At 32.7% G+C, this 26,995-nt stretch overlaps 1 protein-coding gene across 2 annotated transcripts in view; it reads left to right on the forward strand.

The window, feature by feature from the left end:
- Positions 1-480: 480 nt before the first annotated feature.
- LOC132695627 (metabotropic glutamate receptor) overlaps positions 481-26,995 on the forward strand; it is a 110,405-nt gene continuing 83,890 nt past the window's right edge. For both annotated transcript variants that reach the window (XM_060659985.1, XM_060659986.1), the window contains exon 1: positions 481-702. The gene's annotated coding sequence lies outside the window, so the exon portion shown is untranslated. The remainder of the gene's footprint in view (positions 703-26,995) is intronic.

Below are 26,995 nucleotides of genomic sequence, written 5' to 3' on the forward strand. Positions count from 1 at the left end.
ATTAAAAATAACGTACTACTGAGAAAGTAGAAAAATGGACTTAAAAAATGTTAACTGTAAACCGAATAAAGAAGTGCTATAAAATTTATTCTCCTCCTTATTTATCACCAATATCTGCCTTTATAAACTATATTTATTAAAATATTACATATGATAATATAATATAATCTAGGCGTATCGAAAACGAATCTGAAACAAAAATAATTTCTCTATTAAATGTTAGAGAAAAAAGAGTACGTTGGATGTCAGTCGGCGATAATGCACCAATTTACAGTTTCACAACGTACACAGGAAAACGTGCTAAAAGGTAACCAAATGATCTCACCAATTAGCAAAAATTTACGTTGAAATTACGTGTAGCGGCACGCGAGCCCTGAATTGATATTAGGTTAGTCGCGATTCCAAGTTGTTTGCGTGAAAAAATTATTTTTTTAAAGAAAAAGGAAGAATTCGAACACTTTTCCGAAGTCGTCGCCAGCCTCTCCGCAGGACAATTTCGAAAAGCGCAGGAGCTCCAACGGGACAGCGCCAGCCGAGCTCTGGATTCAGCCCGATTGCTGGATTACCCCACTCCCGAATCAGTTCGTTACTACCCTCCACCACCCCACGACAGAAGTTGGGACTCATAAATTCACGCTGCGCCGATCTGATTGTTTACAACTTTCCCAACTCTCGACTAGTGACAAATGTAACAGTACGAAGGTAAGTACTGATACGCAAATGACATATTTATACATACCGAAGTGAGTTCTTTACTAAAAAGAAACTTAGCGACGGTTTAATTTTTGTGAAATTAGTTTATAAGTTTATATTACATAAAATTATTAGAGTTGATTCGGCTGAAGCGAAAAAGAAAACCATCTCGAAAAACTTCGCAGGAAATTTGTCAGTTTTGAACTTTACCGTTTACGTTTTTTTCCGAAATTTTCTTAAAAATATTATCCACCGTCAAGTTTCGTTTCGAAGGACCTTATTTCGGTGGAAAGGAAATTAAATTGGCTCCTAGAATGTCGCCGGTCCGACAGATTTTGAAATGAATCTAATTTTATACAAGTGCCTTGTCCTGGCATTAGCTGAAACGGTTCATTGAAACCATTTTCGCAATTATAACGCTACTATTATAGAAAAGGGATTTGAACCGGGGTATTGTTAAGAGCCGACAAAAGATAAATACGTCACGTAGAATCGCAAAGTGTCACAAGTTTTGTTAATGCATCTTTAGGGCATTTTACACGAAATATTTTCTCTTCTGTAAATACCCACGCGAGTTTGTACTTACATCGAAACGATTTTATATTCTTTAGGCTCTTATTCACTAGTCAAGCAGCAGTTGTTGTTGTTACATAGAAAATTTTCATTTCCAGTAGATTTACTTTAAACTCGCCTTCAGTTAAGGTTCGAAAATATATATAAAAAGAAGCAATTTATATCTTGTTTACTTGTTTTTCTCTTGGTCTGTACACAGAACGTAGGCGCGATAAGCAAAAACATATCTGAAAATCCATTTAAAAAATGTAGACTCTTTTCAGAGGCCTTTCTGTAAAATTGAAAATGTATATTTTGATAGATACGTTTTTTTTACATTTTTTAATTTTTATGGCGCGCGTTGGTAAACCAGGTGACTTTTTTGCATACATTAATCAATCCTCTTTCAATTTAAGAGGTAAAAGACAAATTCGTACGATTTTTAATAAATTTGAAATTTTGTAGATTTCAATTTGACTTTTTAAACTATAAGTATTTTAACTCTTTCAGAATCTAAGGACTGTTTTCAATTCCATTACTGAAAAACAGCATTTAATATGGTTTCGCTGTTTACGATGAAGACGAATAATTGTAAACAATTGTAAAATTGCAACTGCTTTCATTTGCACACTTAGCAACTAATGAGATTGGACTATGCTTTTTTACAAATGCCTTTATTTGTATTATGTATTATTTGTTTGTTATGGTAAAAATAATGTCACATTTATTGATGAGGTTTGAGCTCCAAAAACCGTTCAAAGTTTTGAAAATTTAACACCCACACAATGTCAAATTGAGAAAGAGATAAAAAATAAGCCAGATTTATTTATGACTTTCAAAAAGAGGTAAAATATGAAAAAAAAATCTTCGTCGAAGTTTAAAAGAAAAATTACAAAAAGCCTTTATTCACCGAAGTCCCTGTTCGAATATGTTTGTTTAGCTTAAACGTTTGATACGATTGTTTTATTGTTAATCGCAATTGGAAACCAGACACTCAATTTTGTTATGTATTTTGCCGATACTTTTCAGAAAGCGATGAGCCAATTACATGCGAACGATGGGCCGTATACGTATACCCAAATTTCGCAATAACACTTTTATTGGAAACAAAGGCAAAGCGCCATAGTTAATCGGGATAACTGCCTTAACAGTCTAACTTAATTTGCTGATAGCAGCGGTATAAATTCACAGAATATCTAAAACGTTGGGCTAGCACATAGGACACGGTTATATATAGACCTATATAGCTTTGCCCTTAAACAACGGTGGTAATAGCTCGACGCCGGTCTAAATTTTCTTAGAGGGGGTACTTAAACCATTCCTTATCTTATACGTCGACCGACGTCTTACGCATTCCCAAGCTGCGTCGCAAATTTGTACAATTCGTCAACAATATTTAAGTATTTTTGTTCTCTATTATCTTAACGCATCAATCTATAAAGTATTTTAAATGAAACACCCTTTATAATTTTATCCATTCTGTCATATTATAAAGAAAAATATATATAGCTTTTCGGTATTTCGTTCAGTCTTTTGTGAGAAAACTCAAGTTCAATTGTTTGAATAAAAAAGAGAAATTATTTCATGTTTTTGATCTGACGAATAACCTATATTATAAACAAATAATGTTTCTAGAACCAATTTTGTCGTCATCGTGACAACTTATAAACAATGATTTGTTTTCCCAGACAATAATAATGGTAATTAGTAATTTCTATTTTTGAATAACAAACTAAAGTTTTTACAAAAATGACCAGGTATATATTTTTGAAATTCGGTTAAAAGGGACTTTCATATTAACTACGACGAACTAGAACCGCTTTGGTTTCCCAAACTTCCAATTGTTTCGCGAATCAAAATTTTAAACTCATGCGTACCTAATGAGTGCAAAACAAATCCAGGAAAGGGAACAAAAATTTAGGAAAAAAGACGAAAGAAGAGGAAACAAAATCAGACACATTTTAAATTTGAGGATAATTTATAATATTTTTCAAAACTGTGAATTTGATAGCAATTTCATTACAGAATGTTTAGAATGCACGGCTCATAATTTTTTGAATTGTTAATATGTCTGAAACAGTTGCAAATAATAAAATAAACGTGAAAAAATATTTCACTAAAAATAAAATATGGACAATTAAAATAATGTACTTGTGTAATTTTATAATGAGAGTATTATCTTCCATTTTATCTAATTTAAAGAAAACAATTTATTTAAAAATGCATAAACTAAGTCAAATTTGTAAAATAATATTTTTAATATCGGAGAGGAATCCAAAATTACAATAATCGGACTCTAGTGGATATTTTAATTCTAACGGGAAGCCTTGTGGTTAATTAGTCGAGAACTAGCGCACCAAAACTACCAACACGAGATACAATTTTTGGGGTCATTTACGGAGGTAATGCTACCGCGTGTGGCCACGTGGCGTAAAAATTTTAACGAATGATTAATTATGTGCCTTTCGTGTAACTCCAAAGGGAAATTGTCGTAACAGATACTCGTCCGTCGCTAGTCTGCTTTGTTTACGCTTGTGTTCAAGTGCGCGCCAGCTTCTAGCTATACATTTCCCGCACAAATGACTTCACCCTCGTTTGTATAGTCGAATCCCGAGGAACTTAGAAACATAGCAAGTTAATAACGACTAATCTGAGAACCGAGTATTAGCAAAAGCAGCTATATTTTATTCTTGAAATAGACCCTACAGTTTGAAACACCAACAAATACCTTAGTGAAAATTATTGATGAAGTGTTTTTAGTCTTTTAGAGTCGGCGTAGTAAGGTACCTGTCAATTAGTGGTAAATTAAGCTATTGATCTATTATCATTATTTGACATTTCAACCAACCAAACTCTAAATTTTTATCAAATTAGACATAATCACTGAGACCATTCCTCTTGGCCATCAGAAACCATTTTGCAAAATCAAAATTCTCGCTAGATCCATATTAACTTCATTCAATTACTTCTATCATTTTGATTTAAGAAATAATCAACTTCGTTGAATAATTGCAATAAAATTCAATATTATAGTTTAAAAACTAACCTAATATGTTTGACAGTTCGTTAAATTGTAAACAGTTTGTACTTCCAGATATTATTAACCACAAAATTCATCATACAAATAATGTTTAAAGTAGCTGACCAAGGACGGTTAATAAAGAGTGTCTTCGAGGAAAAGACACTGATGTTTTGCAAGAAATATTTTGTTTTCGGTAAACACTCGAGTATGCATATCGAAAACACGCCTTTATATCCCTTTAACTCTTATTCTCAAGTCTCTTTGAGCAACGACGATTTCTCTGGATTTAAGTTTGAGTCTTATTTGTGGAATCACACCGCAAACCATACAAAAAGAAGCTTCATACGTTTTTCCAGAACGGGTTAAGTTTTATTTTTTTGCTTTCATGCCGTCGCAAGTTCGCAAACTAGTAGATTTACTTTGAAAAGCTAAGCCTTAGAATACAAAACAATAACACATTGTATAGTTAACGTCACATTTTTTAATACAAACATTTTTTTAGTTTTTAGTTTTTCACAGGATGAAAAGGTTTTTCTAATAAGACATCCTTCAACATATTTTCAACCAGTCAACATGTCTTTAGTATTTGATAGGTTATTAAAAAATATTATTATTATTAAATTTATCACGATTTGTGAAAAGAAATATACCGACTTCATACGAAGGCAACAACGGTCCAGTTAAAATGTCAAATGCTTCAAAATAATTTCTATAGCTACGAGTTTTTGGCTTTCTAGAAAGAGAACGTATACACATTTTATGAGCAACAAAAATATCCTCAGCGAGGGTCGACCGACCCCAGAAACAGACACCATATCGCTGTAGAATTTGCAAAAAAAGCCGAGTTAGCTCCTCCATTTTGACAACTGATTTTAATTGCCCAGAACATAATTTTGAGGGTTTACTTTAATTATTAGATATTGAAAATGTGTTTTGCAATTAAGGTTTTCATCACTAAATATATTGCCGCTAAAAGGGAGATGTTAATTTTAATTTCCACCTCTGTGGACACACAAAAGTAGACATTTCTTTACAGCAATGGTTGTTTTAATGACTTATTTTCTTTCTTTCTTTCTTATCTTTAGCGACGGCATAAGTGTTCATTCCATCATTGGTTTTGAAATTTTTTGTAGGTAAGACGGATGACATGTTTTTAAAATTTTATATAGATAAATAATAATAATACATAATAAAAACATGATTCTTTATCTGATCCTCGGTATTTTTAATTAAATGCTGATTTAAATATTTGAACATTTTCAACTGGATTATAAATTCGCTATAAACTGCTGTGCTATATAGGAGTAAGAAGAATATTTTAATATAAGACTTTAGAATCCAAAAACCGCACCTACTCATCTGCGTAGGACAAAAAATGATTGCAACTGAAATTGAACTTTCTCTTTAACGGCTCCAACTCTGTACAAAATGGAATTTAAAGTTATTTTTGATGGTTAATGCTTTAATAATGATGTTCAAAAGTACGACTTCAGAAAAGTTAGTTTAAAGATTTCACTTAGTCCACACTGCTAAGGTATTAAAAAGACACGATGACCGATGAGCGACATCTCTCGTGGCGTTATTGCATGCGCACGTCACTGGCGATTTCGAAAATTTCATTAATGAATAAATTACAAAAGGAATTCCGATACATGATTTTAGTCGTTAAGTATAGAATCATTTTCCCTATCGTATTACGTTTCATTAGTTTTATGCCGCTTTGAATATCGGAATAAAAGTTCAAAATAAAAACATCGCCTTAAAGGAAACTAGGTCAGAACTCAATCGAAGAACAACCATCGAATGTCTTTGGATACACAGCGACGAAGGCGAAAAAATAAAAAAGTGCTTCCTACCCCGGCGAGCAGGTTTAAAGCAACACGCGATATCCTAGGGGATGTTTCGAATATATTAAGCATAACCTATAATTCAGTATCCGTATACTAACTTATGCGGCGCACACAGCGTAAAATATCTTATGAAATACTAAAAATGCGTGCACACCACTTTATATTTTGATAAAGTTTCAACGCAAGTACGGCGTTTTGCCAAAATAATTTAAGCAATTGACAGAAGACTTACAAGTAATAACTATGCCCTCCAAATGGATATTTCTACAAATAACTTTCTCACTATAAAGCGAATAATATTACATACTAATGAATTAGAATCTTAATTTTTCAAAGAAACTTCCACAGGCTCCTGTAATGCTTTTTACAAAACTTCTGGATTCCTCCTGCGTCGGTTTTTGCTTAGTCGAAATTGTTAACGTTCTTCAGAGCTTGACTGAAACTGTTTCAGTCAAGTTCTGAAGAAGCCAACAGCATGATTGGCGAAACGTCAGCAATTTCGACACAGCAAAAACCGACTCAGGAGGAATCCAGAAGTTTTCAATGTTGCTGTCGAAAATCTACATTAAATAAAAAAAACTACGGTAAATTCGAAAAAAGATGTACACTTGAAGAATATGCAGGTAAAGTCTGCTCATAGATATAAGAAAGTGACTAATTGATACGAATTAAGGAAAGACCCAGGCAAGCTGTAAGAATGAAATATGGCCGAACAGGTCCGTACTTTGCTTAGAATTTAATTATTTGGGGTTTTGTTAGAAAAGATACTTATATTATTTATAAATATTTATTTATTTATGTATGTATTTATGTTTAAGTCTAAAATAAAATTACAAATTATTTTTATTACCTACTTAAATCGCCTGTTCTAATTATTATTTGTTCTATATTATTTGCAATAGGGGGATATACGATTGTTCTGCTTTTTCTATATGTTTAACAGAATTTGCCCAACTTTGTGGAGGGATGTTAAAAAGTTCTGTTTCTACAAGTTTGAGGACATTGGAGTTAACACGGGGAAAAACAGTGTTACGACGAATAGCAGATTTCAGTTGGTGATAAATATGTTAAATGGGATTAAATATACAGTGGTAAAGTGGAAGCTTTAAAACTGTATACCCTAGATTTTTTGCATAATTATCACAGGCTTATTCCTTTTGTAGGTTCAAGCTTTGTAGAACCTCAATTCATTGCTTTTTGGTATAATCTTCGTTAAAATAAATGTCGTTATTATACATGTAGTTTTGGATGAGATTTGTGTAACATCATAACTTGCATTGTCCATTACAAGACGCTATTAGGAGGAATGTTTGGAACTAGTTTGTTTTTAAACCAACTTTCAAATAAATCAGCGGTGGTGTCTTCATGGTAATCCAGAGAAGAATCTTTAATATTTTTCGCAAACAGAGAAAGTCCATTTGGAATCCAACCATCTTTAGAGCCAGCATGCAAAATAGTTATTCTTTTACCTCTTTTTGATGGCGCGTTTGTTTTACACTTATCAGCTGAGTCAACCCAACCCATTTCCGGGGTATCATAAGTGTCGAACCAGGTTTCATCCAAGTAAATAATTGGCCTTTGTTGTTCTCTGTAAATCCTAATTTTTTCTAGATATTCCACTCGCTATTTTGAATTCTAAAAGATTCCATTAAAACTTGCCTTTTGTCATTTTTTTTAAATCTAAAACCCATGAATACACTTCCATAAGATAGTTCTGCCACATTTAACACCGGTTTCATCTTTTTCAAGCCTCCTAATTCAGATATCTAATGTAGGCACGTTTTGTTCCTCGTATAACTGGTAAATTTTACGCCGTATTATATCTTGATCACTTTCTCTAAACTCGAGAAAATGTCAGCATCGCTTCTTTTTTTCCTCGCTGAAATGGGATTATTCACAATTTTCCATACAGTTCATGTTGGAATTTTCGTCAAAGTGGCCGTTTCTTCTAAAGAAGCTTGCTTGCTGGCACCACGTTCAATGAGAGTCAAATAAACATTGTTTAGAACTTCTTAGCCTCAGTCTCAGTCTCAATAGAATACTGTTTTCTACATTTGGGCGGAAGCATCTCCTGAGATACACTAGACTCGCACATATTTTGCATAATTCGCACACGATTCAACACATGCTGTATTACACGCGAAATAAGAATGATTGCTAATAAACTTAAACTAAGTAGTATACCAAACCAAACAATATTAATCATAGGTAGGTATGTAAAATTATTTTCTATTACTAACCACAATTTTACCCGAATTTAAGTTCCGAAACTTTAGGTAATAATCTTGTTGCATTGTATGTTAATGACCATCCTTGGATAATCCCATTCAAAAGCAATTGGTCACTTCCTTATATCTATGAACAGACAATACAAAGTACGAGACTAGTGATAATTAGTGTCCCATGACGTGATACTGTATTTTGGTAATTTTTCAAAGAATATTTTACATTACAAATGTCCTGTATATGTAGGCGACAATATGTATAACGTGTTATTGCATGTCATTTTCTATAATTATTTATTTATATTTTATATTTTTAAAAAAATTTTATCTTAAATTCGATTTTCGTTATTTTTGTTTTTCGCCAATCTCAGGAAGTTTCAAATTTCAAAAAACTTTTAATTTGTTTATATATTTTTCTTATAGAGATATTATATTGACAACACCACTTATTCAAATTTGACATTAATAAATAGATTCCGCGTATGTCATGTATAAAAAGTCGATGAAGGCGACGCAATTTTGTATTAACCCGCGTGTTTCCGAAAAACTTTCCTATTGGGTTCGAACGGTAGCCAATAATCGTCGGAAATTCAATCGAAACGTCAACGAATTAAATCGAAAAATTACTAAACGAGGGAAAAAATTACCGATATACAATTTGGTCGCTCTAAAAGGCAATTTTTCAAAATAAAAACTCAATTTTTTCTTTGCTATTCGCCGTTGAGATTTCATACACACACATATATAAATGGCGAGAATTCGATTACAATCCGAAATATTGGTGTTGGCCCATTCATTTAATACGGCCAAAGCCAATTTCGCCAAACTAATTAAATTCCGTGAATAAACTCTTCTTGAGATCCACTTATCGACGGATGAACATAAGCCTTTCCTGGATTTTTTTTTAATCCAATTACTTTTCCGATGCGTAAGACTGCAATTTAACTACTCCAAAATTTTAGTTTATCTACGTCATTAAGTATGAAATTTTCATATCAAATACAAACCACTGTGATGTTTCTTATTGGATAGCATATATTTTTTTAATTCTTGGCTTAAGTAGCTATATATATGTTACGGTAAATGTACGCTCTTAATAAATGTACCCTTTTAGCGTAAAATGTGTACATTTCCCAGAAAGTTAGGTATATGTGAACTGAATATAATGTATACTGAATTAATGTATTATGGGCAGTTTATCTTGAGAGACCACCATATCTCAGAAATTATAGGGGATGGAGCTAAAAGTTATATACAAAAGTTAATTGGAGTATTACAAATCTTCAATTTATTTGAATGTATTATATACAGGGTGTTTAATTTTTCGTGGGCAAGTATCAACTTTCTTATAGTAATTGGAACACCTGGTATATTACTTCATTTTTGAATTATATACAAAATTCTAGACATATTTTGTGTATAATGTCGTATATCTAAGTCTAACCGTTTTTTACATTTTTAATTTTTTATGCGAAAAGTGGCGTTTGCAAGACTTCTGCCAATTCTTCAAGCATTTATTGTTTCACTTAAGAAAGTTTTGTTGTAGACAAAAGACTCAAACAATGGATTTCATGAGAAATTTAGATACATATTAATGCAGGGTACGCGAAAAATAAGATTAAAAATGAAATTAAAAAACTGCCAAAAAAGGCTTTTGTAATCTTGTCATATTTAACTTTAAAAATTAACACAATTTTACGTAATTTATATAAGTTAATATTTTTAGTTTTTCAAATATTTCCTTTTGAACATTTGTCTATCACAAATAATATGCTGCTGCCATATAAGTTCAGTTAGTGTAAGGTGGCTATGACGGCGTTTAAACAAAATACCCCCATGAAAAGCTTAATTTCTCATCAGTTGAACATATTTTAAACCTTCTGACCACTTGGTTGTTTGATTAGTGATTAGCCAAATTGTAAGTATATTTTGAACATCTTGGGAATGGAGAGACTTCCCGTGTATTATTTTCCACATATTTGCAAGTTCTTGGATAATTTTATTTGTAAACTCCCTACCATTATTACATTGGAATATGGATGGGGCTCCCAAAAGAGTGACAATGTCCATAAATTGTTTTGCTACTTCTGACGCAGTTTTGGTTTTTTGTAGGCGCAGTACAACAAATTTGGTTAAATGCTCTTGATAATTTAAAATAAATTTAAATTCATTATCTGGTTGTGCCTGTAAATGTATAAGATCCACATGACACCTAGAATTCATTTCAATCGTCAACATTGGTTTTATTAGCATCGTGTATAATTCCATGAGTTTCTTCAATTGTTGCAAAATATTTCATGCTACCCACTTCTTTTAATGGACTTATCCATTTTTCTTCTTTCCCTACCACTATTATATCGTATCTTTTCAGCCAGCGGTAATCTACATCGCTTGTATTCTTTTCTTTTAATTTTGCTGACTTTACTTCCAATAATATTTGTTCATACTGATATTGGTTTAAATAAATATTATTTTTCTTTTTTTTTGTGATACATTCTGTTCTAGTTGGTTTTTAAATGTTTCTTTTTGTCCCATTGTCTTTCAAAAAATTAACCTAAAAAAATATTTTTTTTTGAAAAATTTAAATTTCAAATCTATAATTACGATAATTTTAACTTACCTGATTCTTATTCCTCTGAACATCTTAAATTATATCCAGAAATCTGCAATAACTGTTAATTTTTAATGTAGTTGTTGTAGGACACATAAACATAATAACATTAACAATATAGATAGAGCACTTGCACGAAATATGCAAAGTGAAATAGCAGCGCCTACTGAACTAGCCGACGGTAGTTCACGTACCACTACATTACCATTACTAGTACTTGCCATTTCCTATTTTGCTTCCTCACATTCATCAAAACGACATGGCCATTGTGAATTCAATGTACATTAGCCTTATTTGAAATCGTAAATGTTAGTTGAATGTATATTACCCAAACGAGGAGGCAAATGTGCGCATTTACCGGAAAATGTAACATATATATATAGTTGAGTTTGTTACAGCTACGCATCTTCTTTTCCAGGCTTCTTTATCCATCCAATCTTCTTCTTCCATTCATCTTCCCTCTATATCCTTCCCCTTCTTGTGCAGATTTTGCCAATTTAAAATCCTTTTTTGCCCACAATTACACTCCATTAGTTGTATTTGTCTTTATCACTTAAGTAGGCTTCTCTCCACTTCTTCTGATGTCGTTTTCGTAGGTTTCATGTGTGCCAGTCATACAACTTTGTACAATAATTTGATATATTCTTAGTTTCGTTTGTTTATGTATATTATTTGACCACAATAAGCAGTTCAATCAGCTTGCTTGCTTTGCTTGATTTTTTCGATATTTTTATAGCTCACACCTACGAGTATATATCAGCATTTAAATTGTACAGGGGAGGCTCTACCGATGTTTCGGTTAATTGTTCAAAAATAAGCTTAGATACTACGTCAGTATTCAGCTCCATCAACCCCAAGTAAGCCATCTTTCCTTCTCAACTCACACTTACTAAACCATATTGCAATTTTTCTTTAATCTCTCTCGCTACGGATAGATTTCTAGAAAGATTCCTTTGTTACGCCAATCTTTAAATCGAATGACCGAACTGACATAAAAAATTGGGTGTCTATACAATCAACTCTGCTTAACGTTCGATTGATTCTGTCTGTCTGTCTCATGGGAGTCTAGACATGTTATGAATGAGCAACAACAAGGTTTCTTTCAAGGCAGTCGAAGTTACCAAATTTTCTTACTGATTGTTGAAATATTCAGACTTTTCGAAAGCATTCCATAAGATCGGTCAGAAGTTACTTGTGACTTAGTAGAATGTCTTTCTGTTTGGAAACCATAATTTAAACTGGACGCAGAACTCCTCATCTAAGCAAAGACAAAAAGTAAATATAATATAATAAAATAAAAATAATAATAATCGCATTATAGTTCTATGCTGTTTGATTTGTTTATTTATTATATAATTAAATTTGTGGGAATGTTGGCATGTATGCATTGCTTTTTCTATAACAATATGAACTATTAATTTTAGAAATGAAATAAAATCCACTTTTTTAAGGAAAGGATGTGTAGTTGATGATCCAGGACTTAGGTTTTGTTTTCAGATTCCATATAAAAAAAAATCCTAACAAATGTTTACATATTGCCGCGATTAGACTGGGAATTCCTAACGTGGGTGATCATACCAACTACGAAGCTGTCCTTAATCTTTCAATTTGAATAGTGGTGTCATTAACTGTAGCTACTCACTATCAAAATGCTATTGTAAAATATCTAATAGAACCAGCGAATTATTTTATTTATTATTTAAAGTGCTTCTTCAAATTTCAAAACTTCAACTGCATATAATTTCTTATTGTTGTGGTGTACACTAATTTATAAAATTCAATATAATATAATATAGAATATAGACGACTTGATAGTTTTTAAGCTGCTTTTGAACTTTTGAATTGACATGAATAGAATACGAAGAGCTTCGTGGTTGGTTCGAATTTTCCCGCAAAAAATACTGAAGGCAAACATACTTCCGAAGGCGAGAGTGATAAAATTACAAAAAAAAAAATGTTTAAGTTAATCACGAAACAGAGCGACAAAAGCGTTTTTAAACGAAAATTAAATATCTTTCGTCGCAGCTTCCCCTTTTGGTCGTCGTACGGCTGCCACTTTTTTCACGCCATTCACGTGTCAGATCTCAACAGAAAATGCTAAGTGATTAATTGTTTCAATTTTTTATGAACAGTATAAATGTCGAATGTTCAAAATCGAATCTATTAACATCAATTTATTACGGGGATCTTTTTAAAAAGGACTTGCTCGGAATCTTTATCAGGAAGTGAACAATTAAATCGGCATTTTTTGGCACTCGGGCGGGAAACAAGCGAAAAGTCGAGTCACCGTAACGTTGGTCGGTCCATGTGAAATTTTATTGTCATAAATTCTCATTTTTGATGGAATGTCATTAATAAAGTAGTCTCCCTCTCAACTCCCCGTTGGTTTTGGGTCTCTGCTACACTCTGAATCAAACTATAAATGGAAATTTACGGTTAAAAATAACAATTTTGCAATTTATAACACTATAGTGTCCACTTCAATCATATTTATCATTATTTTTATTTCTCCCTCAATTTATATAACTTTTGATAATTTAGTTTTACCAGTTCGTTTGCTTTGATTAGATTATATGGATTTTGGTACCGTACTTGAAAAATTTTTTAAAAAAATACTATAATTATTTCCCCGCGGTTTTTGTTATATAACGTACTAAAGCCAATCCTTTAGAACACGGGCAATTGACTAGGACCGGGTTCGACTTTGAGTATTTAACAGAACTTGAGATTCTTGTTATACCATATGCAGGAAGAAAGAATAAAATTTTTAACGAAAAGACCATTATTGAAAATCCGGTCCCATTATTTAACTTGACTTGATCCATGATATCTCTATTTTATTTTCAAAATGTCGGTAATTTCACGCCGGGATAGACACCGATCCCGGGAAAAGCTAAAAAGGTCCGGAGACATTGAACGGCAAACTAAATTTGACGTAATTACGGTTAATTTCCTAATTTGCATTAAAAGAAGGCACAGCTTGAAAAATTATTTTGCGACTGTATTATCCCGCCATTTAACGACTAAATTAGTATGTAGAAGATCATCCTTGGCGCCAATTAAAATAACGCCTATAAAAATTTCATGCCTACCATACAGGATTGTATTAATCAATTGATTCATATTCGAAATATGTTCTATCAGTAACTGTTGAAATATTCGTTTTAAACAACATCAACTAGCCTCGCGTAAGTACAGCATTTTTCTTTTCGAGGGCCATTTTGCAACAAAATTCCGGCGTTCCAGAAATTTAATGGTATTTTATTAATATTTTAAAGAATGTACATTCCTGAAAAATGTCGGTAAATTGAATTCGTATCTATTATATGCCATTTTACAAAAGTGTAGAGTAATATAATAAGGAATTCCGTCCAGTTTCGCACAATGTCAATGTGGGCCATAGGCGTAGGTAAACCGAAAGTGTAATTCGAAAAAAAATTATTTTTATTATTAATATTAATTTTTCCTTTGAAACGCATAACCGTATAGCACTTTTACTGGAAAACTATGAAAGTCTGCTGGTGGCGAAAACATTTGAGAAGATGCCAGAAGAAAATCTTTTATCTTGATGAGACCAGTGCGCGTCAAGTGAGAAGACCTCCAAAGATTCAAACTTTGTCTTGGAGAAAACAAGCAATTGTCAACTGATTAACCAGAAAAATTGAATTTGAAGATAATTTGATTAATTACATATTGCAAATTTTATATTGGGGCAAGTGAAAGCAAGACACGATACGACGTTCATAATCATAGAGCTATTAGTTTCTCTCTGACCAAGCCATTAAGGAAGTTACACCAGAGAACTGGTGAAATTTAGTTGGGCGTATTATTAAAGAAGAGGAGAAGGTGTGGGATTTTCATTACTTGGTCGAGAATATAATAATAATAATAACAATAATAATAATAATAATAATAATAATAGGAATAATAATAATAATAATAATAATAATAATAATAATAATAATAATAATAATAAACACCGCGAGTATAGCAAGGTCGTTTCTGGAAATGTAACTGCAACGCATAGAGTTTGCCGTGAAGGTCGATCTATTACTGTAAACACATTTCGAGAGGTAAATAAAAATGATAATAATAATAACATTAATAATAAATACCTGAAACAACATAAAAAGACGGCTACAATAGTGATATACTCGAGAAATTTAAAATCTTACCAAAAAACAATGAGCCGTACCACAAATATAAACCGCTTCCAGTTTTATGGGTTTATTGCGCCAATACAATTATGACAGACATCATAGTGCGCCATAATAGCCCGTATGTTAATCTCAAGCAATTGTAACACACAAGCCAAATATCATGAAAAACTTAACAAATATAAAGAATGCAAAGGAAATTTGAACTACTACTAACCAAAACTACTAGAGAATCTGGAGAATGTAAATATCGTTTCAGTGGTCCTATCTTACATGGGATTAATTAAAAGAAACTGAGGGATTCATTTAGAGCCATTGACATACCTGATTCGAGCTATCGAATTCGAGCGACAAGCATTGCTAGATACTTTTTGGGGTAGTGACACCAAAGACAGTCTTGCAGTCTTGTCAAATGCAGTTATCAAATCCTTGGAAACTGGTGCGAAAAAAAAATTATAGTAATATTAGTTTTAATAATAATAGTTTTATTGCTCAACAGAAACTAATCTATTTACAGAGTATCAAATTAACTAAATTTACCAGCATCGCTATATCAATTGGTTCGCAACTAAGAGAGTTCGCAATCGACATTGAAATGTAGTTAAATATATCAAATACATTTGACAAATGAATACAATTAGAACAGGCTACATTTATAGGATAACTTTTTAACAAGATGGCTTTCGAAAAATCGTCGGTGAGCGGGACAAGCTCGTAGCCCGTAGCGAGCACCACATTTTTATTTCAAAAAGAAGCCAATTCGGGGTTTTTGTCCTTGAGGGACGCATTGTTTTCCATCGTGCTCCTGCGGACCACTATGGAACTTCCGCAAAATAGATGTAATTGAATTGTGCATGCACTCTGTATAAAGTGTCTTTCACATCTGGTCGAACCTCAAAGTTACGGCAAACTTTGGTAAATATTAAAATTTGTACTGGTAATTGCGACTTAAAATTATATTTTGTCAAATATCTCGCCCACCCTGTATTATAGACGATAATGTTCGCAATTTAGATAATAGCCCTGGATCTCCCACGTTTCCTGGTATATGAATTTTTCCAAAAGAGTAAATGGTTTTCGAGAAAATACTTATTTTCTGAAACCATGCAGTACGTCTTAATAGTAAATGACGTCATCGTTTCTAAATTAAGAGCGACTTTCACATGGATTTTTTCAAATATCTCGAGCAGCGTGTGTGATAGAAGAAAACCGTATATACAAAAATTGTTATTCTCGATGTGGACCATAACACTGTTTTATTTAATTGCAAAAAGAACAATTTTCATAGGCTTTTAGATTTTTGTCTATAATTGAAAAACCCTGTAGATAATCGAAAAATCACCTGAAACAAAATATTTAGTCCCAGATCTGCCGTGTTTGCCTATTCAAGAATTTTTCGGATCGGGTTAATCGTTTTTGTGGAAGCCAAAATAAACCAAAAAATTTTTTGAACATAGTCTCCGTAGTAATTGCAATGCAATAATTTAGTCTTGTCGAGTAAAATTCAGAACCCTAACCTATGTTAAGGTGCAAATAAATAAAATAAATTTCAGTTCTAAAATCATATAAACTCTTTGCACTATTTCATCAACTCCATATTTGTAAAGTAGTCACATGACGTAGTTTCAACATGATTTACTAGACGTTTTGATAAATCTCACGGTGGATGGCGCTCGAGTCATAAATTCAAATTCAAAAATTCGTTAAATTTTAAAGACCAAAGTTATCAAACCGAAATTCAGTGTGAACTTAAAACATTAACAAAAGCTATTGTCTATTTTTGGTCATAGTTAGTTTAAAGTTAGTTTTAATTTGGAAACTGCTTTTATATAATTTTGGTAGGCTGATTTCAAACATTCTATGCATTTATTCGTATCACCTAAGGTTTTTCTGCAAATATTAAAGAAAAAAAAAGGACATTTATAAAATAATTTACTTTTTCATTCAGTAAAAACGTGTAATCCTAGTTAAAAAAAGTAAAAAAAAAACGTTACTCAGACTTTTTTCAGTGAAATCTTCATTCGGCGGTGTGTTTTTAAGTACATATCCAGTTTTAACATCCAACAGTAGTCCGCCATCATCGTTATGCTCCATCTGTCTTGGTATCGCCGTTCTATTTCCTTAGTGCCCTGGCGAAACCTCTTGAGATGCACTTTAAAAGTCATATTACAACCTAGACGATGAAAGGAACTGGTCGAATAGCAGAGTCAAGATTGTTTCTTATTTTTTCTGTTGAATCCTTGAAGATGACAGGAACAAAAATAACAATCATCATTGTGATTCCTAGGCTCTTGCCATACCAGTAGAACACCATAGCTTAGACATTTCTTCCTACCTTTTTGCCAGTTTCCAAATGCTTCAGCGCAAACGGAACAAACTAGCGTGCGGGAAGCGTCACTTTACCACAGTTTCGTTTCCCACGGACCCGAGCCACTTCGGTCATTTCCGGGATTTTACCGCACGGGTTTGGGAGCAATCGGATGTTTTTGGAGATATTTCCCACCCCTTGAATTGTGACGTTTGTCAATTCTGACAGTTATGTCAGTGAATATATTCGTGTTGTTTTGCAAAAATGTACCTAAAAACTCACAGTCGTAGGAAAAGTATAGTACGCATCGCTTTTGATAAACTCTTTAAGTCACTCGTTTATTAAACACTCGCTTTTCTGCGCTCCGCTCGTGTCAAATAAACTCGTGGATCAAATGCCGCTTACCGCACTTGTTGCATAATATACTATTCACCTTTGCTTTACTACGACATAACTACCACAGATATAACAAAGGTTATTTAGATTGTTGACACAATGTCTTCTTGCCACATTTATACGTTCTAGAAATCTAGAAATACGAAGACAACAGCCGCGAACACAGTAGCACGACCACCAATACAACTGCGAAAACTCTAATTTGATCCAGCATTGTCAAATCTCATTTAATTTCATAAAAATCAATTCATTTAACAATCATGGAACAAACATATCCATGTCATAGTTATGTATATTAATAAATTAATATTTTTAAGATATAGAGCGCTATAAAAAATGACGTGATAGAGGAAAAATATAGCGTTTTTCTTGAAAAAGCCCCCTGAAAACATACAAATAAGCAAACAGCTTTCAAACATCAAAATTACTGTAGGAATGTGTTCTACGTTATTAATATTTTTTTTTTGGACTACACAAACATAAGAGAATATTTTCACTATTACGAATTTGCTGTGTCATGCTTTCCACGACGCCACTAGTGAAAGCAGCACAATAATTATCACCCAGAAAAAGAGTTTTTATTCACTCTAAAAATTTTCAACAAAATATCCAAAGCGGTTTCAATAAAAATAAAAAAAACGTTATTCTTTTTAATTTCAATTCCTGAAATCCCACAAATAACGCGATTGCGGACCTACCAAGGAACCACACCCTTAAGGATCAGCATTTTATTACCAAGCATCCTGTAAATTAGGCATAGCGCGCTCAAAAATAATGACGGGATAGAGCCAAATTATGGCGCGTTTTTTGGAAAAAGGGCACCTGAAAAGCAAACAGCTCTCAAGCATCAAAATCACTGTGTTATTAATTGATCAATCACAGTTAAAACAGAATAACCCATATCCACAGCAGATGCATAATATTTCACTCCGTTTCGAGGACTTTTTTTTAAAATAACTTAAATTACCTGGATGCCTATCCAAATGGTAGAATAAAAAAAGGAGAGAGCGACCAAACGCTCCGCACGCAGAATCTTTAAATGGGTCGGAATAACTATTTTACATGGATAGAACGCTTACGACCCGAAAAGATCGGCCCTGCTGCGTTTAAATTATTTCAGCAACACATGGCCCCATTTTTTCTTCGATCCATTTACCGCCGTTTTGCGAAATAAACGTCCCTTGCTCGAAAACAAATTTACCACGAACGCCCCGGCTGTACAGTTTATGTTTAATACGATAATGAAAATGTTAAAAGTTAAATAATGCCGAGGGAAAAAGAAAACGCCGCTATAATTAATAAGTAATTTAAAAAATAAATCGTTTTAAATACGCCAACTGCTGGGAGAAGTCAATTGGACTAAGTAAAAACTGAATACGAATAGGTCGAAATGAAGAACTGTTTTGTTTGTTCCCAGCCCTCGACATGATAATATGAGAACGCGCCATATGATGCTAATTTGATTGCTAAGAAGAAAATGGGTCGGGAGATTTACAAATACGACCGAAAATTTCGTTTTGTTACCAAATTGGAGCTCTAAATTTTCATGTTTTCCTATTTACCCCAAAACTTAACTTGAACTAGATGAGGATAAAATTGAGCACAACTCAGTGGCGGCGCTATTGGTTTTCTAAATCAAGGAATAATTTTGCGCTTCCAAATCCGTTTTAGGGGTTAATTTCACCTAATTATTTTTTAGTTTCAAGAGAGAGATGGTTTTCAAAATCAAATCTAAAAAAAATGTTGAATACATTAATGAAATATCATTACTTATTTATATACATTTTTTATCCAAAGAAACTTTCACAGGCTACAGTCATACTTTTTGTAAAACCTCTGGATTCCTCCTGAGTCGGTTTTTGTCGAACTGTCTAATGTTACGCCAATCATCCTGTTGGTTTCTTCTGAAATAGTTTCGGTCAAGCTCTGAAGAAGCCACCAAGATGATTATCGAAACGTTAGCAAGTTCGACTCAACAAAAACAAAACAAGTTATTTAAGTCTCAACTAACATCTAACAATTAGTTCTGCCACTGCAAAGATAACCATCATTACTAATAACATCTCCAATTTTGGGCATTTTAGTCTGTCAGATTCACGATCTCCTTATGAATAACAAAAAAGTTGAAAAAGTTTCTTTATTTCAAATATATCGGGCAAACGTGACATTTTAGACTTCCACTTACTTAGTATCTACTTCGCCAGTCGTCTTCGTATTCACTTACAGAGTAATTTTAGTGACGGGGACCAGCGGTTTCATTATTCTGAAACAAGATGTCCCATATACATATACGATACAAATAAATTTGATGGGATTTTATGATCGGGCAACAGATGTTCTCTTAAAACAAACTACGCGGTACAGAGTACGTAAAAACGAATAATAATATGAATAATATTTAAAGCGATATCGATATATTAATGGAAATTGGTATTGGAGTTTTGTAGCATGCGAATCTGAATTTACTATGGCTGTAATAACTTGTAGAGAGTACACCACCCACATTTGCTCTTATGAAAAGTAACTTTTGTGTATTTAAAAGGAGAAAAAAAAATTTCTATTAACAGGGATACAGGAATACTTAGCAGAAAGTTTTATGATTTTTTGTGAAATTTGTGCCACTTATAATTTTATTTAATTCACATTACTACGCAATATATCATAATAACAATAACACTTCAACAACTACAAACATTTTGGATTCAAATATTAAACTTCAACACTCTGTACCAAAAGAACCACGATTGTCACTATTATTAATGGGTATTGATTCTTTAATACTGTCCAATGTTTCATTTTGTAATGAAATCTACTGGTCTGCATGATTTCAAAGAGATAAAATCAGCCTGCCGCGTGGTCGAAATGCCTGTGTAACGTTCGTAAAGTTCATCATATTCCTGCGAGAATTAAGGAGTCACGCTTGTTGAGTTTAGAGGAACGCTTAGTTTTAAGTAAAAAAATAATCACTCTCCAAACGCCACGTCAAATTATTTGAGAAACTTACTTATAGCTCTGATGTTCATTCTGTGAATACACGCCTTAATGAACTATTCGCTCTTCCCAAGCATAATTCAGGTGAATTTAAGTGCTGCTATAACGCCAATAAAGCTTACAACTTACAACTTCTCCAACTTAGATCAGTCACCTCCTTACTGCTTTCGAACAAAAGCACTTTTTTTCCCTCTACAATTCGATCATGAATTCAATAAAATTATGAATATTGTCTTATTCCTTACACCTATTAATATTTATATTGTAATATGAATTGTTGATATATATTTTTTCTTTTTTTGAGGCTGGCACCTGTAGGAAGTTCTAATTATCTATTGTTTTTTTTTCTCTATTTGGTTAATGAACGTTTAATTATTATTTTTATTATCGCATGAACTATTTGCCTCAAAAATAATTAAGAAATCGTTTCTAAAAGTTATTAATTAGCACCATAACTTGGTTGATCGTCACCGTCAGTTTCTTGATTCGAAAAAATCATTAATCATTTACATTGTACACTTCTATGGACCTAATTTTCAAAACAAAATTTTCAGGACGAATAGTTTTCGACACCGTTTTTAGGAAGAAGGCGAACTAACCCACTTTTATCAAACTATAAAACTCTTAAGCCCGGTAGACACGATGTATTTTTAGCACATAATTGCTGTTAAAAATGCATGTATTTTTAACTGGCAATTTTTTGAAGGTGAACATGATGCAACTGTTTCGTGCGAAATGGGCTTGATTATTTTGGTGGAATTTTGTTTTTTAAGTCGTTTTTTTAATTTTGATGCATACAATAAACGATACCTTTTAGCCTTTGTTAGTAGCTAAACTTTATGCCACAATGTTTTTAACACGCATATAATAAGGAACATTCATAATCCAATATTAGATACGAGAGATGAAGATGTTTTTTTAAAATGCTCAATAAAATCCAATATATACTATTTACATTAGTTTATTTGTTCTCTAATACTAATTTAGGTGACGTGCTGAAATACTGTTTTTTGAACAAATTGTTTATCGACTTGTTTTTTAATACTTTTTAATTCTTTTTTTTTACAAAAACTTCTGAATTCCTCCTGCGTCGGTTTTTGTTGAATCGAACTTGCTAACGTTTCGTCAGTTATCCTGTTGGCTCCTTCAGAGCTTGATTGGAAAAAGGTTACCAAGTTCGACTGAACAAAAACCGACGCAGGAGGAATAAAGTATTACAGTAGCCTGTGGAAGTTTCTTTGAAAAATTAAGTTCTTAATTTTCGTGGTTATATTTTACTGTCTTTTGGCAATTTTTGCAATTACGAGCGTTCTGTGGGGTGCTTTGGTTTTGGAGTTGCTTCTTGGATATTTTTTATTTATAGTTTTAAGAGTCATCTTTCGTGATTTCGACTTTGTTAACATTTTTCATAGATGTTAATCCTATAAGTTTATTAAGACAAACGCTTTGCGCCTATTTACCGGGCTTTAAATACAAAAATTTTCCTAAGCACTAAAACGTTATTTTACAATATTTAATTTACGAAAATTACAATATTATTCGGTAGGGCACATGTTTTTTGCTAGCGTTGTCCGAAACGGGCAAATTCAGTTTCGCTGAATATTTATTTTGACGGCGTTCAAATCAAAATTATTAACGTCGTTCATGTACACGCGGTATAATTGTGTTTTGACTAACTATTCGCTTTTCACTCCGGTTGACCAGGACTGTTTATTATTTTCAGTTACGCAAAAAGTCCATAATTAAGTTTGGCGCGTTCCGAATAATTATTAACACGAGTTTCCAGACCGGAGGGCGGGGAAAATTCGAGGAAGGACGTTTTCCAGAACCTTTTCCCTTATCTGGAAATTGAAACAATATTATCGACTACGGTTCGCTTGAGTGTTTTGGTCGTTACGACAGCCGGTGGTACGAAATTAGAAAATGATACGCGTTTGTATTTTTCTTTTCATTTAAATTTAATTTATCCAACCCTAACCACCAAGGCTTTTCGATGGGTTCGTGGTGAAACATCGTCAAAGGACAGGTAAAATGTTGCATAAACTGATAGCCAGATGGTAGTAGAAGAACATAATTTGAAATAATTTTTTTAAGATTCACTTGACAATTTCGTAAATCAACTACATTTAATATTGATTATATTGTTAGGATAAAGAAGATTAAAGCCATTATGTCATAATTTTATTTATTAATTGAATTAAATTAATTAATCTAATTTATTTTAGTCACTTAATTAATTAATTATATTCAATCAATTAATTAATTAAATAATTAATTTAATTTAATTAATTAAATAAAATTATTAAAAAAAAATTAAAATTTAATTAAATTAAATGGCTAAAAATTGACAGTACTTTCAAGTACTTTTTGGCGTCTATGGTTCTCCAAATTATTAGCACATCCAATTCGTCCTACTTACGAGTTAAGTTACAGTTTCGTAATGTGCAATCAGTGCCTTTGAGGCACCCCTACAGACTCTCACTGCCACGATATCGTTTATCTTTGTCCCATCATTTTTTTATAACGCTGTTGTAATGTTTAAGAGTACACCGGATTCGGTAAAATCACATTCCATTGAATTCTTTAAAACATATTTCAGGTTGAAACTGTTAACTTCTCAAATTATTTGATTTTCAATGTTATTCTTTTTATTTTTACTTTTAATAACTTTCTATTGTTCCATATTACTATTGCATTTGTCTATTATACTATATATAATTTATCAATGTATGGAGTATCTTTTGCTAGACTTCGTCTCTTATCTACTGTAAATTTGTATATAACAATATGCAACAATAAAGGCAATTTATTATTGTTATTATCATTATTATTATAAGGCTTGGAGATTTAAAAAATCAACCGATACTGAATCTTGACGAGCTAATTTTAGTCAAAATTGTCACCAAATATCAAATTTTAAAAATTAATACAACACAGTATTCAACAAAACAACAGTAAATTTTTTTTTTGAGATTGCAAAATAAATATTTCGACATTTTAGACATTTCGTTATTGGGGGGGTAGTTTCTTCCCAAGTAGTTGAAACAAACAACGTTTTAAAGCTTCCGTAATTGAACTGTTAACAGTTCAGTTCAAACTCTGGGACATTTTTTTGAGATTGCAAAATAAATATAACGAGATTTTAGACCTTTTGTTATTGGGAGTAGTTGTTATTCATTTATTATTTGCGCGTTGCGAGGGGAAAGTGGCTATCCCTCTGTACACAGCAACATTAAATATCAGAATTAGTTTCCAAAGAAGTTTTAACACAGCACAAAACGCTTTTATTTAACGGTTCAATTAATTGTGAGATTTGCTTCCGTGTCGAGATTTTTTCCCTACCCGGTATGTATGTTAAACTGTTAAAATCGGAGATGAGGATTCGCGTTTGTGAATCCAATATCAGTTCCGGGATCCCGATTGATGAAATCCTCGTTCGAAACTTAACGCGATATTACCAAATAAATTAAATCTCCAAAGAAAGGGAAATTAATTTTACCGAAATCTTCCAGAGACCGTCGTCTGCCCGACCTATCTCTAGAAAGTGTTTTAAAGACCAGGAAATAATAAATTTACTGCCCAAATTCAGTCGAAGGTTCAATTTTTCTTGCACTGTCGGGTTATATTCGGGTTGATATATCGCCGTTTTAGCCGGTAAATATACCACGACAAGGGGGTACATAATTTTTAATCCAAGTGTTTTTTCACATCCCTTGCTACGTTGCCGTTGTGTCTTCGTTGCGCTCCCTACTTTTACTGCTGTGGACAATTTGGTGTAAATAAGTTAAGAGAAATTCAGAAAAATGTTTTAATTAAGTTTATTAGAAATTCGTTGTTCCCTTGAGAACAGTAAAGATACGCATTTCTAATTTGAGCGGACTATTTGCGAAATTCTTGCGGTATATTTGGATATTTTCACAATATTTTAAGTTAAGGGTTAACAGGGCTAAATAACATTTTAGGGTACCTACCTTTATAAGTACATCTATCAAAAGGCGTGTTTATTTTATACGAAACACTCATATCGGGATCACTATATGACTGAATAAAAGGCAGGAGAACTAGTCGATAATCAAAATTTGTAATTTTTTGGGGTCGAATAGCAGTAAGATCTAGGCAAAAACTTACACCCGTGGGACATTTTTCTAGGTTGCCCTTTCAAAGTCTTTTAAAATAAAAGTAACAACGGAATTACTTTGCCGACTGGGTCAACAAAGCAGCTTCGGAGGAGGAATTACTGCTATCTTCCGCGTAGTACAGGAGCACATAAAAATATAGATGCGGAAGGGATTTAGTTTGAAAAGCCGGCACCCATATAAATTGTTTCCCTTCCTTCGTTCTTCCAACCTACATAAATATTGTAGCAATATTGATTTAATTTAATTTAAAATTTCATTAATTACTGAACAATTCAAAGAAAATAAATCAATCTTAAATATTTTATAACAGTGCATTACAAATATCTGTTCAAATTGGCTAAGAGATGATTTGTACATTTGCCATAATCTCTCTTATTTTGACTTTAGTATTGATTATTTTGTCACTTTCTGACATATAAATTAGTTCTCTCCGTCCCAATTTAGGAATGAAAACAACAACATTATACTTCCATACGAATAAACGAATTTTCCTAGTTTGTTTTTAATCATAACACTTACGTGTTACGAAGCAATTGACATTAATTTGTCGTAATACATTACATGGAACACGTAAGGAATAAAATCGATGGTAATTGAATAGAAATGGCCTCCGATGCCAGATACCGAGTATACCATTTTTTTTAAACGTATTTTAACGTTCAAAGTCGGGAATCCCCGTTAATCTCTTAAGGAAGATGTTAGACGCAAGTGAAACTTCAACATAGTTGACGAAGAAATAGATTGATCCTCCCACTAACCACTAACATCGTTAAAATTACGAACGCCAACTTTGGAATCTCAGTCCAGTTTCATCTCGAAAGTTTTAAGCGATATATAGCAACTTTGAATGTGTCCTAATAATTAAGTTTCCTCTGATATTAACAATCTGACTATGGTGACTGAAAGTTGTATAGGTATGTTTAGGATAAAAATAATGCTTTTATTATAAATGTAGCTGTACTTTTCAGTGTTTAACACAATACACGGAAAAGTTACTGAAAAAGGCATCCGGCCGAACACGGCCCATTTTGACAATTCAACGAATAGTACATGTGTTTTATTATCTCAAAAGGAAAACCCGGAAAATGTTTTTATTTCATTTTAAATCACCCCGTATGTCAGCTCGGCCAAAGTAAAACTAAATACTAATCCCACGAACCAAATGGATCTGTGACATATATCACGCCGATAACAAAATATCAATCCCGTAAAATCCGGAAGTAAGACGATATCTTAAGCCTTCCAGTTAATAGCTTTGATAATAGACAAATATTTTATGGGATCCAGTTTGTGATTTGAAGGGTTTTCGAAATGTTGGGCAAATAATAATTGAAGCTAATACGAGAAAATATTTTTTTCTTAATTTCCATCGTATATTAAGGAATAAGATTTAATCATTAAACTACTACGTGGGAGTAGAAAATCCTACTTTTCTTTTTCTGTGTACACAAATATATATTTGTTTTGTTTTAATGGATGAGATGATAAATCTTTACCATTATGAAACAATCGGATCTTCTGTTGGAACTGTGGATTCGCTTGTCAGATATCATGCGTGATAGAGGAAAATTGATGAGACGATTGAAATTTACATTTTCTTAAATGAAATTAATAAAATAAAACGTTTAAGCGAATTAATTAGAATTTTTCGTCTAGTTTGCAAAAATTTCCCTTTTGCCGCACGCACAATTTAAATCCTTATTGTCAGTCCTTGTGTCGCCAAAGTGCAAAAAAATAATTAATGGCCGTTAACCACAGGGATAATCCTTTTGGCGCTCCAAAATTCATTAACGAAATAAAAACCGTTTCCACGGCTTTAATTCAAACATCCGAGATCTACGTAGGGTCCCGCCTCAAGGCAAACAGTCTGACCAGTTTCCTTTATAATCCTAGTTAGAACAATTCGCAGTAGGTGAAAGCATTGGTCTCCCGTTTTGGCATTATATTTTGTCAGACGATTCTACCCTTTTCACGTCTTATTATAAACATGCTCGGTGTTACCTAGGGGTTTAGAATCACGACATTGTAGTGTACTACACTTGAATATTAAG

Source organism: Cylas formicarius, unplaced genomic scaffold (genome assembly GCF_029955315.1).
Source record: "Cylas formicarius isolate icCylForm1 unplaced genomic scaffold, icCylForm1.1 PGA_scaffold_12__32_contigs__length_19106922, whole genome shotgun sequence".
In the NCBI taxonomy this organism is placed as follows: domain Eukaryota; kingdom Metazoa; phylum Arthropoda; class Insecta; order Coleoptera; family Brentidae; genus Cylas; species Cylas formicarius.